The following is a 15,931-nucleotide window of genomic DNA, read 5'->3' as shown; positions in this document are numbered from 1 at the left end:
CCTGTTAGGTGCAGTAATGCGAAGGCATTTCTGTTAGTGCTGCGAATCGCTTCTAGCCCGTCGGAAGAAATTTGTCCCGTTTCTAGAGCGTGTAGTAAGCTCGCCAAAGTACGAATTATACACTAATTAAGTGATCATTCAATTTCATTTATTATCGATGGATGTGTGAAATACTTCACTAGTGGAAAAAATTATACAGTTAATTTGTTCAATTTCTTCACTACCCAATTCACTAAACTTTAATTGGATTTATTTGGATGTAACTGAACCCATTGTTTAATTAGTTTCGTGTGTATAGACGCCGCGGTGGCTCCGTTGATATGGCGCTCGGCTGCTGATACAAAAGACGCGGGTTCGATCCCGACCGCGGCGGTCGAATATCAATGGAGACGAAATTCTAGACTCCCTTACTCTGTGATGTCAGTGCACCTTCAAGGAAACCGAGACGGTCAAATTTACCCATTTCTTCAGTGTGGCGTCCTTGATATCCTTAATCGCTCTGGGAGGTTATACCCCAATAAACCAAAGCAACCAATAATTAATTCTCTAATGACTAATTCGTCGATTCAATTATTTCATCGATCAATTTTTGAAATAATTGGATAATTCAATTAAGGAATCATTTCAATCAGTTATTTACAAATTTGATTAATCATCTTGGTGAGTTAACTATTTATTCGGTCTTTTTACAGTTATTCAATTAAAGTATCAAGGGGTAAAAACTTGGAATAAAATCCCCTGTGCAGTCTTTGCAACGTCTAATCCTTATATTTCACTGAAGACCTTTTTTCTGTCACAAATAATTACCTGATTTAGAATGCAAATCGCTTTGTGTTTGTTTCTTATTATTCTCTGTAGTGTCTATGTTGGGTTTGCCATTTATATGTCATTGAATAATCACTTCTAAGGAAACTGCGTTTATTTTGTATAAAGAATGCTGTTCCTGCCTTCATGTTTTTTTGCACACTCTTCTATTTTTTTTTTGTAGTGAGCCCTCTTGTATTTCTGTAATTTGAACCCTCTTGCTTGTACGCTTGGCATTTTTCTACCATTCTTATGTGTATTATTTTGGCATGCATGTAGAAAGCATTTGTCCTCACTAATATCTTTGCTTTTATTGCATGGATCCATAACTAGCCTTTGGCTAAGGATCCAGACAGTGATGTTATGTACTGTGCTGAAGAAATGATAATACAAAGAATTGAGAAAGAATTGAAAAAAAAAGAACCTAAAAAAAACAATACTATTAATTACCCCTATCATAGACGATAGACAGTTCGCGCGGACACGCTGTGATGACATGCTCAGCTCACAGGTGCTGTACGCACTACCCATGACACAATAACTGCTCTCGCATTAATACCAACCAAGTCCCCCATTCACAAGACCTTCTTGTTACTGTCGTCAATTTCACAACAGACACTCTGGACACTGGTATGTTGAAACATTGGTACTACATATGGTACCCAAATCATTAATAACACATTGCGAGGCACTTTTGAACACACTGAACGCTGTTTATTTATTTATTTACTTATTAACTTATTTATGATATCATCAGGGTTCAAACGTACAATACAGAGGGGAGGGGCGGATTCAGAGGCATACACAGTGTACATAGAAAATGTTATTAATAAAAATATACAAAAATCTCCGTAAAAAAACTTCAAAAAACAAAAGTAAGCACAGAAAGAAAAAAAAAGAACAAAGGTAGAAACCGTGAATTTCGAAATCTGGAATGGCGCTAATAATTGCAGAAAAATATGACAAGGAAAACAAATATATACCAAGCAATACAATACCTAATAAACAGTTGATGACAACATTGATGAAATTTTGCGCTAATCACTTTGAAACCGATCAAACTCCTGTAATGGTATTGAAGTTCCTTTTTTCTACTTCCCTTTGTTTTTACGTACGTATGTGCCCATTTTTCCTTGCATTTTCATTTGATGCCTCACATTGCAGGGGTCACTGACTTGTTTTCATCCCTTTCTCTTGTATCAGAGTATTTCTATTTCTGCCTTGCTGTCTGCTGCCACGTACTGTAGAGGTCGGCGCGCTCTACCAGCTGCTCTTGCAGCTTTTGTACTCGGCCCTGCCAAACCGACGAAGGGAAAATAATTCAATTCAATTCAATTGCTGAAGACGTTGACTTCATGCTTTTGCTGAAAATCCTCGCCTCCGGTGTGTTGTGTTAGCACCAATCTTTGGGAAAATTATTCTTCGATGCAACCAACAATCTGGCATGCTTCATCTGCCTTAACCCGCTCCAACAAACCCCGTAGATCCACATACGACGGTAGATACACTGCGGGCACTATTTTGAAAGCTTGTTTGAATTCCCTCCGTATTGTTTGAGATGTTGATGTAGCCAGTTTCCTTAAAATGCCGGGACCTGTGTTTTATTTTGGCGTAAGTATTATCGAAAATTCTTCCTCGATGCAAACAACAGTGTGGCATGGTTGAACAAATAATAGAAAATATTGCGGAGTGAGTGAGTTGAAAAAAAAAACTGACTTTTCCTTACGGCACACATTCTATTCACTTTTTTCGCAGAAGTGGTGCGCTTTCCTGACTGCCACGACGGAGATTGTGTTCTGGGCTAATCGGAGAACAACGACCATCGTGGGAAGGCGGTGAACACTACAAGAACACACCCCTAGTGTCGTATTCGCTCATGGAACAGAATTCGTTCGGGCAGCAGACACCTGGATTGAAAGGAGATGTGACCAGCTGCCGTTCCAGTGCCTACGTTTCAGTGAACTGTGCCAATGTTACGAGACACATGGAACCTGAGAACGCAGGAGAGCCATTTAAGTTCTCCGAGGACTCAGCGCTGTTAGCGAAGTGCGACGGTGAGAGAGATGTGTGGCGCCACACAGGAGTGCGACGACATGAGTACCCTATGTGCGTTTTCACAACCGAAGAGTCTACAACATTAACTCGGCACAAGCATACTGACACTAGCGAATGCCCCTTCAATAGCAGCATGTGTCCTTTCAAGGCTGCTGACACGAGAAATGTCACTCCACATAATAATACGCACACTGGCGAAAGCCAGTTCTATCGCGACATGTGTACTTTTACACCTGCAGAGCCTGGCTATCTAACTGCTTACTATACTATGCCCACGGTCGAAGGACCGGTCATTAGCGACACTAGTCCGTTTAAGGCTGCAGAATCAAGATATGTCACTTCACATAATAGTACGCACGGTGGCGAAAGCCAGTTAAATCGCGACACGTGTACTTTTACACCTGCAGAGCCTTGATATCTAACTCCTTACTATACAATGCCCACTGACGAAGGATCCTTCATTAGCGACACAGCTGCGGAATCGAGAAACGTCACTCCACATAATAGTACGCACACTGGCGAAAGCCCATTCAATAGCGACACGTGTCCTTTCACAGCTTCACAATCGAGAAATGTCACTACGCATAATAGTACCCACACTGGCGAAAGCCAGTTCAGTCGCGACAAGTATACTTTTACACCTGCAGAGTCTGGATGTGTCACTCCATACAATACTATGCACTTTGGTAAGAAATCTTTTAAGTGCGACATATGCCCTTTTACAACTGAATACTCTCGAAGCTTAACCCGACACAAACGTACGCACACTGGGGAGTAACCGTTCAAGTGCGACATGTGCGCTTTTATATCTGCTTACCCTAGCAATCTAGCTCTGCACAAGCGACAGCATACTGGCGAGAAACCCTTCCTTTGCGACATGTGCGCTTTTAGAGCTGCAAGCTCTAGAAGCCTCAATCGACACAAGCGTACGCACACTGGCGAAAAACCATACAAGTGTAATATCTGCCCCTTTTCAACTGCAGACTCTTCACACTTGAATATGCACAAGCGAATTCACACAAGAGAAAAACCCTTCAAGTGTGACATGTGCCCTTATGCAGCGTATCAGAAAGGGAATTTAAACCGCCATACGTTGACGCATGCTAGAAAAGATGGCTATCGCTGTACCTCGTGCTCATTCAGGTGTTCAGATAAGGAGAGGCTCAGAGAGCACCTGTCCGTTCACGGGCAGTGAAATGTTCAGGTAGACGTGCCGATGTCAGGAATGTGCTCCTGCTACTGGTGCACAATCCCGTGGGCCTTACAACATAAGCGTCCATGATTAGCCGTCACGCGAGACCTATTGTTCATGAAATATGACGGATATCCAATATTAACGATTTGGTTGCTGATGAAGGGCGATAAATACAAGGTTAGATTTTAAATAATTACAATATTTTTAAATAAGTGGTATTTTAGGATTGGACACAGCATCACTGCTTCGATATTTGTCTGAAAGTCTGTTTGTATACGAATGAAGGTATGTGGCAAACTTTGCGGAGTGCTCTTTCCTCGTTTTTATGTGCTATTAATGCGAAAGCATGATTTTAATACCTTAAATCATTTTAAAGTTTTTTTACCTTTTTATTCTCTTCGCTTGCTTTGTAACGACACACTTACTCTTTAGCGCACAGTCGTGTGGCAACGCATACACTGCGTTCACCTTTGTTCGCCAAGAAGCGACGCGGTTTTATGGCCTGTGGGTTATATGCTCACCTCCCAGTCTGAAAGACCTGAGTTCAATTCCCAGCAACTAGGGAAGAAATTTTCGTTTTCGTTGGTATCACGGTGACCGCATCTGGTATTTCTGGGAGCCGCGCAGCTGGCCAGCGCGCATGCCGCATTTCGTTCCCGATGAGCCATACAAGGCTTTCGCATTGATAGACTGGGGATTGAAGCCTGCACGGCCACTCAGTGCATGCCCCGTTTCTAATGGAGCGTCACTTGTTGCAAAACGTCCATGACAACTGCAGCCGAAATCAGTGTCGCTACGAAGAGCTCGTTTCCAAACACGTGCTTACATTGAGAATGAGAAACTCGGGCTGCTGACATTCTGCATGTTGGAATAAAATTGCCACAGAAGTTTGAAAAGAGACTCGTGTATTGTGTTCATCCGGTGGTGTCTCCATGTATCTAAGCTGCTCGTTTGAACTTCGACATTCAAATAAAGAATAGATTTTTCAGTACATGTATCAAGAATGTGTTAGATGACAATCGTTTTACCACTCGACATTGATTGGATATGCAGATGAGTTTTTAATCTTGCTTCAATACACTAAGCTTACGCAGCACATCTATCTTCTAGCTTATGCGGGGAGCCAGTTGAAAGCGTAACATTGGCCGCATTTGTTTTTCCAGTCCCGGAATACTTGCTGACAGGTCTCGGCTTCCGCTCTGACAGGAAACATCGTCACGGTCACGTGACCTACTTGCCATAGGCTGCTTGCGGACTCGCCGCCAAAGCAGAGCTCCCTCTTGGTTACCGTACCTGGACGCTGTAATCTACTAGCAGACGACGCCAGCAACGGCCACCACGACGCCGAAGCAACGCTGTGCGCTCTCGATCATGATACTGAGTCGATTTAAAGACTGTACTGTCAGCTTAGCACAGGTGCATTACAGAACTCAGCTTCGGGGGTATGCTAGTCGCTACTGTTCGCGCCGAAGTTCGCAGAAAGTAGCCCAACTCGTTGCGGATAGGCAGATAAACGACAGCCTTCGCAAAAATGTTGACAGCAAGCGCTATAGCTGCTCCAATATACGAGTGGTTCTCCTGCGATGATTTCAGGTAAGCGTACAGACCGCATGTCGCAAAACAAGCGAACAAGAACCTCTTGACGACACGAGCAAACAATACGCGCTCGCAGCTCCGAACGCGCGTCCGTGTGCGGTGGATTTCAAGAAAAGCGAAGATGCAAAAACAAAAAGTCTTGCGATGGTTCAGAGAGCAGCTACAGAGCTCATGGGAAGGTTTAACGCATGATATCGACCTCCAAGAACTCGAAAAGTACGCAAAATGCACACGGAGTCTAACTCAATATGGCTGCCAGCGCGGCGCGCAGCTATCGTCTGCTGCCTTCTCAGCAGCCCCAAGTAGCCCGCGGACTGCCATAGGCGGAAAACGAACGCGTTGCTATGGCGATGCAGGCAGATGGGCGGAGCTTTCGGGCTGCCCGAGAAAAACAAATACCGGACTGAAGGCCTCAAGTAGCTCCGGAGAGTCCGGGAGTGAAAAACAAATGCAGCCATGGACGCTGTGGACGCTGATCTCCTCTACTGCGCTCGTGCGGGGCGCGGGATATTTAAACATCGCGCTTTCAATTGGTGATTGCGTCACTGTTTTTGCCAAAATCGAAAAAATAATTTCACAGACGTGATGAGCAACGACACTACATCAAAACGCTAAAAAATTGCTCATTCGACAACCGCCTCAGTATCCCTTTAAACTACAGTTAATACATCTTAGCGTAACTAATTCGCATCTAATTCACAATTAGTCGGTCCAAATCACACTAAATTCACTTAATTTGCATTTTCCAATTCATCCACATTTATTCAAATCCTCAATTTAACTCACACTTATTCTTTTAATTTGGAATTGATTCATATAATAACTCTTAATTCCCGGTTGACCGACACTAATTCACCTAATGCACCCTAATTCACCTTCATTTACTAATGGCGTTTGTATAATTTGTTATTATTGATTTTATTTCTATTAACGCCAAAGCCCCATCGTTTCACCTTGGTATTCAATTCAGACACTGAAACTTCGCGCCACGCCTTGGCTCTGCCCATCTTTCCGGTCACGTGGGGGCGACATGTGGTACGGAACTGCCGGGGATTCAAACTTCGCGCCACTTGTAGCCCTACCAAGCCCACTTTTGGTCACATTTTTGGCTCTAATTAACTAACTAATGATCCGACTGGCCCCAAATTTATTGCCCGGCATCCTCACATCACCCCCTAATATTATAACAGTTTAGAGAATATCTCTTTATAGGTCCCCGCATCTGCTACCGACACGCTTTGAGGACAACGAAATCGTCGACATAGCCAAGAAAGGCTTTCGCCTTAATAATTTCGACCACATGAGGACCTTAACCGTGCACTGATATCGCACAGCACACGGGCGCGCCTCCGTCGAAATGCGACCGTCGCAGTCGGGGGGGGGGGGGGGGGGGAAGATCTGCGGTTTAAAAAAGGAAGTTGAGTAGAATTTGTTATGCGATCCTGCGATTGCTCGGGATATTACGTTTGGTAAAGAGCTGCGAAGCAGATATCATCATGCCGCCGGCAAATCGATGGGCCCTTGCGTAGCATTTTGATGGAAAAATTCTCGAGAAAACCGGCGCTGCTCAGTTTCTCATAGCGTCAAAATACCTTCCTTGCCGCACCTGCTACTAGAATCAGTTCCGCACTCCGAAATGAAGCACGGAATAAGGTGCTCGGTTTGTGAGCCAGAGGATGCGGGTTTAGTCCCAGCCTTGGCGCCTGCGTTTCTTTGGAGGTGAAACGGAAAAGGACCTGTCGGGTGTGCGATGTTTATATTACGTTATAAATATCCGCGTGGTGCAAAATATTCGCAAGCCCTTCACTACGGCACCTGTTCATTTCTTTGTTTTTGCACCGATTGCATTGCCTGTGCAAGTAAATTACAGAAACATTGTTTTTACTTCATTTTTATTACGCACTTTACGGTACTTTATAAGCACAGGAACGAGAACATTTCGAGAGAGATCTGCCTGGTCGTGATTTGATTATAAAAGACTAACACTCCGACCGAATCGCCATGAAACGACGCCCGTCCGGTGCGACTCGACACCATCTTTAGAATTGATAGGGCAGGAGCGGAAGATTGACTTTTAATCCCAAAGCATTCCTAATCCCATTACAAGAAAAGCTAGTGGTGTGTGCGTGTGTGTGTGTAGCGGCGGCTCAATAGTTATGGCGCACGGCTGTTGGATCGAAAGAGGCGTGCTTGATCTCGGCGGTCGTATTTCGATTGAGGTGAAATGCTGGAGGCCTTTTTATTGTGCGATATCACTACTCGTAAAGAACCCCAGGAGATCAAAATTTCGGGATGCGTTCACTACGGCGTCCCTCATAGCCTCAGTCGCTTTGGGACGTTAAGCCCCATAAACCATAAAAATTCCCAATTGCAGCAGTTGATCTGAGTTGGCGTATGCAGGCAGATCAAGAGCCGCCTTGTGTGCTGTTCTAATGATGCTATTAAGTGCCTCTTCGTGCCTGCAACGCAGATGATAGTACGGGAAAGCGTAAGTGATTCTAGTTGTCATGAAGGATTGCTTGATCTTGCTCAGGTCGGCTTTTATGCGTAGCATATTGCAATCACTCAGTTCAGCCCTTGGGCGCGGCCGGGCAGCCACCAAACCACGTGACGTGACGTCACGACATCCGGAGGAAAAGCTGGGCCCCAACTCGCGCGGTCGCGCGCGCCCGCAGCCACCACCTGACTCCCGCTCCTCCCGCTAGGGGCGCTGCGCCGGCGCGTGACGTCACGGAGGAAAAGCTGGGCCCCAGCTCGCGCGGTCGCGCGCGGCCGCAGCCACCACCTGACTCCCGCTCCTCCCGCTAGGGGCGCTGCGCCGGCGCGTGTAACGGGAAGTTAATGCTAGACTTGTGTGAGCGGCACAACCTAGTTATTGTCAACAGAGAAACTAAATGTGAGGGACAAATCACGTGGGAATCCCGTAACAGGCAAACAACCATTGACTACTGTCTAATGTCGCAGGGCATCTATAGCAAGCTCGCAATAATGGAAATAGACGAAGAGCGGAAGTACAGCCTAGGAAGTGATCATAAACGTATTAGTCTACAGTTGGGAGCCCTAGTCAAAAGAGAAATGCTGCGAAGTCAAAAAGACAACGTAAAATTAAACGATGAACAAATAGCGCTAATATCAGCCGAAATAGAAGAAGTAATCGAGAAACGCCCCATTGCAAAGTGGGATTATAATCAGTTAGAACTGCTCATCGCTACAAAAATGAAACAAGTGAAAGGAGTAAACCGCTGGAGAGGAAAGAGGAAGCCACGAAGCTGGTGGAATATGGAAATTAAGGAGGCCGTCGAACAACAACGGGTGGCTTCAAGGGAACACAGAGAAGCAAACAAAGAAGGCGCAGTTATCTGAAGAGGAAATAGGCGAAAAATGGGAATCTTATCGACAAAAGGAACAGCAAGTTCAGGCCCTAGTCCAGGCTAAAATGAAGCAGTCCTCTGATAAATGGCTGGCTGAAGTTCGCGAGGCAAATAAAGGGGGGCCAAGAAAATTCTGGAACCATATAAGCTGGTTGGGAAAAACAAATAAAAGAACGCAGGAACAGAATATAGATGCTGAGGGAAAATGTTTAGAGGGAGACGATGCTGTGAACTACATTACATCATTTATAGCTGCGTCTTTTAGCAACGATAATGGGGTAATCTTCCCAAGTGAGGCGGCAATTACACAGGACAGCACAATAGAGAACAGCTTAGAACTGACTACTCTTAACTGGGAAAAGGCAGAAGCGAATATTCCTAAAACCACATCCGCAGGGATAGACGAAATTCCAATTAAGCTTATTAATGAACTTGGCCCAAGAAGCAAGGAAGCGCTGATAAAAGCATTGGAGACAGTCATAACAAATCAGCAAATTCCGCACAGCTGGATACAGAGTAAAATGAATTTGATTTATAAAGGGAAAGGAGATCAGATGAACATCAAATCCTACCGTCCGATTACGATAACGTCTGTTATGTACAGGCTGGCCATGCAGGCGGTGAAATTAAAAATGCAGGCATGGGAGAAGGTAATCGGATACTCGGAGAACTTCAGAATGGGTTCAGAAGGGGTAGGCGTTTAGATGATAGCCTGTTCGTGCTTACCCAATGCATAGAAATAGCTAAGGCGGAAAACAGACCTCTGTTTTTAGCCTTTCTGGACATAAGCGGTGCATACGGTAACGTGAACAGGGAACTCCTGTGGAGCATATTGAAAGATTTAGGTATCGGTCATGACGTAATTGATTTTCTACAGGAAATATACCGAGATAATGAAGTTGCAATTACATGGGAAGGAAAAAAAAGTACCACAACTGAAGGGGTGCACAAGGGATTAAGGCAAGGTTGCCCTCTATCACCGCTGCTGTTCATGCTTTACGTGATAAATATGGAAAGAAGGCTAGAAGAAAGTAATCTAGGTTATAATCTGTCGTACAGGTTACGCGGAAATGTAGTTGAGCAGCGACTCCCGGGTTTAATGTATGCGGACGATATTGTACTGTTAGCAGATATCCAGGAAGATTTACAAACTTTGGTTGATTGCTGTGGAGACGAAGGAGACGCTCTAGGATACAGTTTTAGCGCAACTAAATCAGGTGTGATGGTTTTTAACGATACAACTGACCAGGTGCTTACAATACAAGGCCACGAAATACCCAAAGTGGCCGCATACAAATACCTCGGGATATGGCTAAACGAAGGGCAGATATACACGGAAAAGCACGAACAGGCTCTTAGGGCAAAAGGACGAAGAGACGCCGGGATAATGAAACATAGGGCATTATGGGGGTACAACAAATAAGAAGTACTAAGAGGTATTTGGATAGGAATAATGGTGCCGGGACTTACTTTCGGCAATGTGGTTCTGTGCTTAAGGGCAGAAGTTCAGTCGAGATTAGACGTAAATCAGAGAGCTGTTGGAAGATTAGCACTAGGTGCCCACGGCAAAACAACAAACGAGGCAGTACAAGGGGATATGGGCTGGGCATCGTTCGAAGCACGGGAAGCTAAGAGTAAAATACCATATGAAGAACGCCTGAGGAAATTGGACGACAACAGGTGGGCAGCTAAGGTATTTAAATATTTATACAGAAAGAGCGTTGACTCACAGTGGCGGAAAAGAACTAGAAAACTAACCAGTAAGTATGCAGGTCATGAGGACAGAGAAAGAAAGAGCATTAAACGACAGGTTAAAAACGCGGAAGTTAAAAATTGGATGCATTCAATGGAAAAGAAACATAGTGTAGAACTATATCGATGCTGGAAAAGGCAGATCAGGAAAGAATTTTTCTATGATACCTCAAGAGGCAGTGCCCTACTTTTTAAAGCTAGTTCAGGGTGTCTTAGAACGCGCAGCTACAAAAAGAAATTTAACGACGAAGATGACACATGTGCAGTGTGTGGTAGATCTGTCGAAACAATTGAACACCTCATAATCAAATGTGACGGTATCCATCCGGATGTCGATGCAGGCGCAGTCACTCTTCCTGAGGCCCTAGGGTTTAAAGATAACAATGGTCATGTAAATAAATCTGCAGTGGAAGTCAGCAAAAAGCGATTGGAGGATTGGTGGCTGAAAAGCAGAGATGTGGCATAGGGTTAGAATTGTAGGAAACCGTAGGTAAAGATGGTGGCCATTCTTAATGAGAATTGCCAACACAGTAAACAAAAAAAAATAAAGAAGAAAAGCTGAGCATGGTGGCATTTGCCACCACCCCGTTTCAAAGGGGGCGCTCCTATCCATCCATCCATCCATCCATCCATCCATCCATCCATCCATCCATCCATCCATCCATCCATCCATCCATCCATCCATCCATCCATCCATCCATCCATCCATCCATCCATCCATCCATCCATCCATCCATCCATCCATCCATCCATCCATCCATCCATCCATCCATCCATCCATCCATCCATCCATCCATCCATCCATCCATCCATCCATCCATCCATCCATCCATCCATCCATCCATCCATCCATCCATCCATCCATCCATCCATCCATCCATCCATCCATCCATCCATCCATCCATCCATCCATCCATCCATCCATCCATCCATCCATCCATCCATCCATCCATCCATCCATCCATCCATCCATCCATCCATCCATCCATCCATCCATCCATCCATCCATCCATCCATCCATCCATCCATCCATCCATCCATCCATCCATCCATCCATCCATCCATCCATCCATCCATCCATCCATCCATCCATCCATCCATCCATCCATCCATCCATCCATCCATCCATCCATCCATCCATCCATCCATCCATCCATCCATCCATCCATCCATCCATCCATCCATCCATCCATCCATCCATCCATCCATCCATCCATCCATCCATCCATCCATCCATCCATCCATCCATCCATCCATCCATCCATCCATCCATCCATCCATCCATCCATCCATCCATCCATCCATCCATCCATCCATCCATCCATCCATCCATCCATCCATCCATCCATCCATCCATCCATCCATCCATCCATCCATCCATCCATCCATCCATCCATCCATCCATCCATCCATCCATCCATCCATCCATCCATCCATCCATCCATCCATCCATCCATCCATCCATCCATCCATCCATCCATCCATCCATCCATCCATCCATCCATCCATCCATCCATCCATCCATCCATCCATCCATCCATCCATCCATCCATCCATCCATCCATCCATCCATCCATCCATCCATCCATCCATCCATCCATCCATCCATCCATCCATCCATCCATCCATCCATCCATCCATCCATCCATCCATCCATCCATCCATCCATCCATCCATCCATCCATCCATCCATCCATCCATCCATCCATCCATCCATCCATCCATCCATCCATCCATCCATCCATCCATCCATCCATCCATCCATCCATCCATCCATCCATCCATCCATCCATCCATCCATCCATCCATCCATCCATCCATCCATCCATCCATCCATCCATCCATCCATCCATCCATCCATCCATCCATCCATCCATCCATCCATCCATCCATCCATCCATCCATCCATCCATCCATCCATCCATCCATCCATCCATCCATCCATCCATCCATCCATCCATCCATCCATCCATCCATCCATCCATCCATCCATCCATCCATCCATCCATCCATCCATCCATCCATCCATCCATCCATCCATCCATCCATCCATCCATCCATCCATCCATCCATCCATCCATCCATCCATCCATCCATCCATCCATCCATCCATCCATCCATCCATCCATCCATCCATCCATCCATCCATCCATCCATCCATCCATCCATCCATCCATCCATCCATCCATCCATCCATCCATCCATCCATCCATCCATCCATCCATCCATCCATCCATCCATCCATCCATCCATCCATCCATCCATCCATCCATCCATCCATCCATCCATCCATCCATCCATCCATCCATCCATCCATCCATCCATCCATCCATCCATCCATCCATCCATCCATCCATCCATCCATCCATCCATCCATCCATCCATCCATCCATCCATCCATCCATCCATCCATCCATCCATCCATCCATCCATCCATCCATCCATCCATCCATCCATCCATCCATCCATCCATCCATCCATCCATCCATCCATCCATCCATCCATCCATCCATCCATCCATCCATCCATCCATCCATCCATCCATCCATCCATCCATCCATCCATCCATCCATCCATCCATCCATCCATCCATCCATCCATCCATCCATCCATCCATCCATCCATCCATCCATCCATCCATCCATCCATCCATCCATCCATCCATCCATCCATCCATCCATCCATCCATCCATCCATCCATCCATCCATCCATCCATCCATCCATCCATCCATCCATCCATCCATCCATCCATCCATCCATCCATCCATCATCCATCCATCCATCCATCCATCCATCCATCCATCCATCCATCCATCCATCCATCCATCCATCCATCCATCCATCCATCCATCCATCCATCCATCCATCCATCCATCCATCCATCCATCCATCCATCCATCCATCCATCCATCCATCCATCCATCCATCCATCCATCCATCCATCCATCCATCCATCCATCCATCCATCCATCCATCCATCCATCCATCCATCCATCCATCCATCCATCCATCCATCCATCCATCCATCCATCCATCCATCCATCCATCCATCCATCCATCCATCCATCCATCCATCCATCCATCCATCCATCCATCCATCCATCCATCCATCCATCCATCCATCCATCCATCCATCCATCCATCCATCCATCCATCCATCCATCCATCCATCCATCCATCCATCCATCCATCCATCCATCCATCCATCCATCCATCCATCCATCCATCCATCCATCCATCCATCCATCCATCCATCCATCCATCCATCCATCCATCCATCCATCCATCCATCCATCCATCCATCCATCCATCCATCCATCCATCCATCCATCCATCCATCCATCCATCCATCCATCCATCCATCCATCCATCCATCCATCCATCCATCCATCCATCCATCCATCCATCCATCCATCCATCCATCCATCCATCCATCCATCCATCCATCCATCCATCCATCCATCCATCCATCCATCCATCCATCCATCCATCCATCCATCCATCCATCCATCCATCCATCCATCCATCCATCCATCCATCCATCCATCCATCCATCCATCCATCCATCCATCCATCCATCCATCCATCCATCCATCCATCCATCCATCCATCCATCCATCCATCCATCCATCCATCCATCCATCCATCCATCCATCCATCCATCCATCCATCCATCCATCCATCCATCCATCCATCCATCCATCCATCCATCCATCCATCCATCCATCCATCCATCCATCCATCCATCCATCCATCCATCCATCCATCCATCCATCCATCCATCCATCCATCCATCCATCCATCCATCCATCCATCCATCCATCCATCCATCCATCCATCCATCCATCCATCCATCCATCCATCCATCCATCCATCCATCCATCCATCCATCCATCCATCCATCCATCCATCCATCCATCCATCCATCCATCCATCCATCCATCCATCCATCCATCCATCCATCCATCCATCCATCCATCCATCCATCCATCCATCCATCCATCCATCCATCCATCCATCCATCCATCCATCCATCCATCCATCCATCCATCCATCCATCCATCCATCCATCCATCCATCCATCCATCCATCCATCCATCCATCCATCCATCCATCCATCCATCCATCCATCCATCCATCCATCCATCCATCCATCCATCCATCCATCCATCCACCATCCATCCATCCATCCATCCATCCATCCATCCATCCATCCATCCATCCATCCATCCATCCATCCATCCATCCATCCATCCATCCATCCATCCATCCATCCATCCATCCATCCATCCATCCATCCATCCATCCATCCATCCATCCATCCATCCATCCATCCATCCATCCATCCATCCATCCATCCATCCATCCATCCATCCATCCATCCATCCATCCATCCATCCATCCATCCATCCATCCATCCATCCATCCATCCATCCATCCATCCATCCATCCATCCATCCATCCATCCATCCATCCATCCATCCATCCATCCATCCATCCATCCATCCATCCATCCATCCATCCATCCATCCATCCATCCATCCATCCATCCATCCATCCATCCATCCATCCATCCATCCATCCATCCATCCATCCATCCATCCATCCATCCATCCATCCATCCATCCATCCATCCATCCATCCATCCATCCATCCATCCATCCATCCATCCATCCATCCATCCATCCATCCATCCATCCATCCATCCATCCATCCATCCATCCATCCATCCATCCATCCATCCATCCATCCATCCATCCATCCATCCATCCATCCATCCATCCATCCATCCATCCATCCATCCATCCATCCATCCATCCATCCATCCATCCATCCATCCATCCATCCATCCATCCATCCATCCATCCATCCATCCATCCATCCATCCATCCATCCATCCATCCATCCATCCATCCATCCATCCATCCATCCATCCATCCATCCATCCATCCATCCATCCATCCATCCATCCATCCATCCATCCATCCATCCATCCATCCATCCATCCATCCATCCATCCATCCATCCATCCATCCATCCATCCATCCATCCATCCATCCATCCATCCATCCATCCATCCATCCATCCATCCATCCATCCATCCATCCATCCATCCATCCATCCATCCATCCATCCATCCATCCATCCATCCATCCA

The sequence above is a fragment of the Amblyomma mixtum genome, chromosome 7 (assembly GCF_055824585.1).
Source record: "Amblyomma mixtum isolate Tamu chromosome 7, ASM5582458v1, whole genome shotgun sequence".
Taxonomy (NCBI): Eukaryota; Metazoa; Arthropoda; class Arachnida; order Ixodida; family Ixodidae; genus Amblyomma; species Amblyomma mixtum.
Note: the sequence above shows the minus strand (reverse complement) of the source record.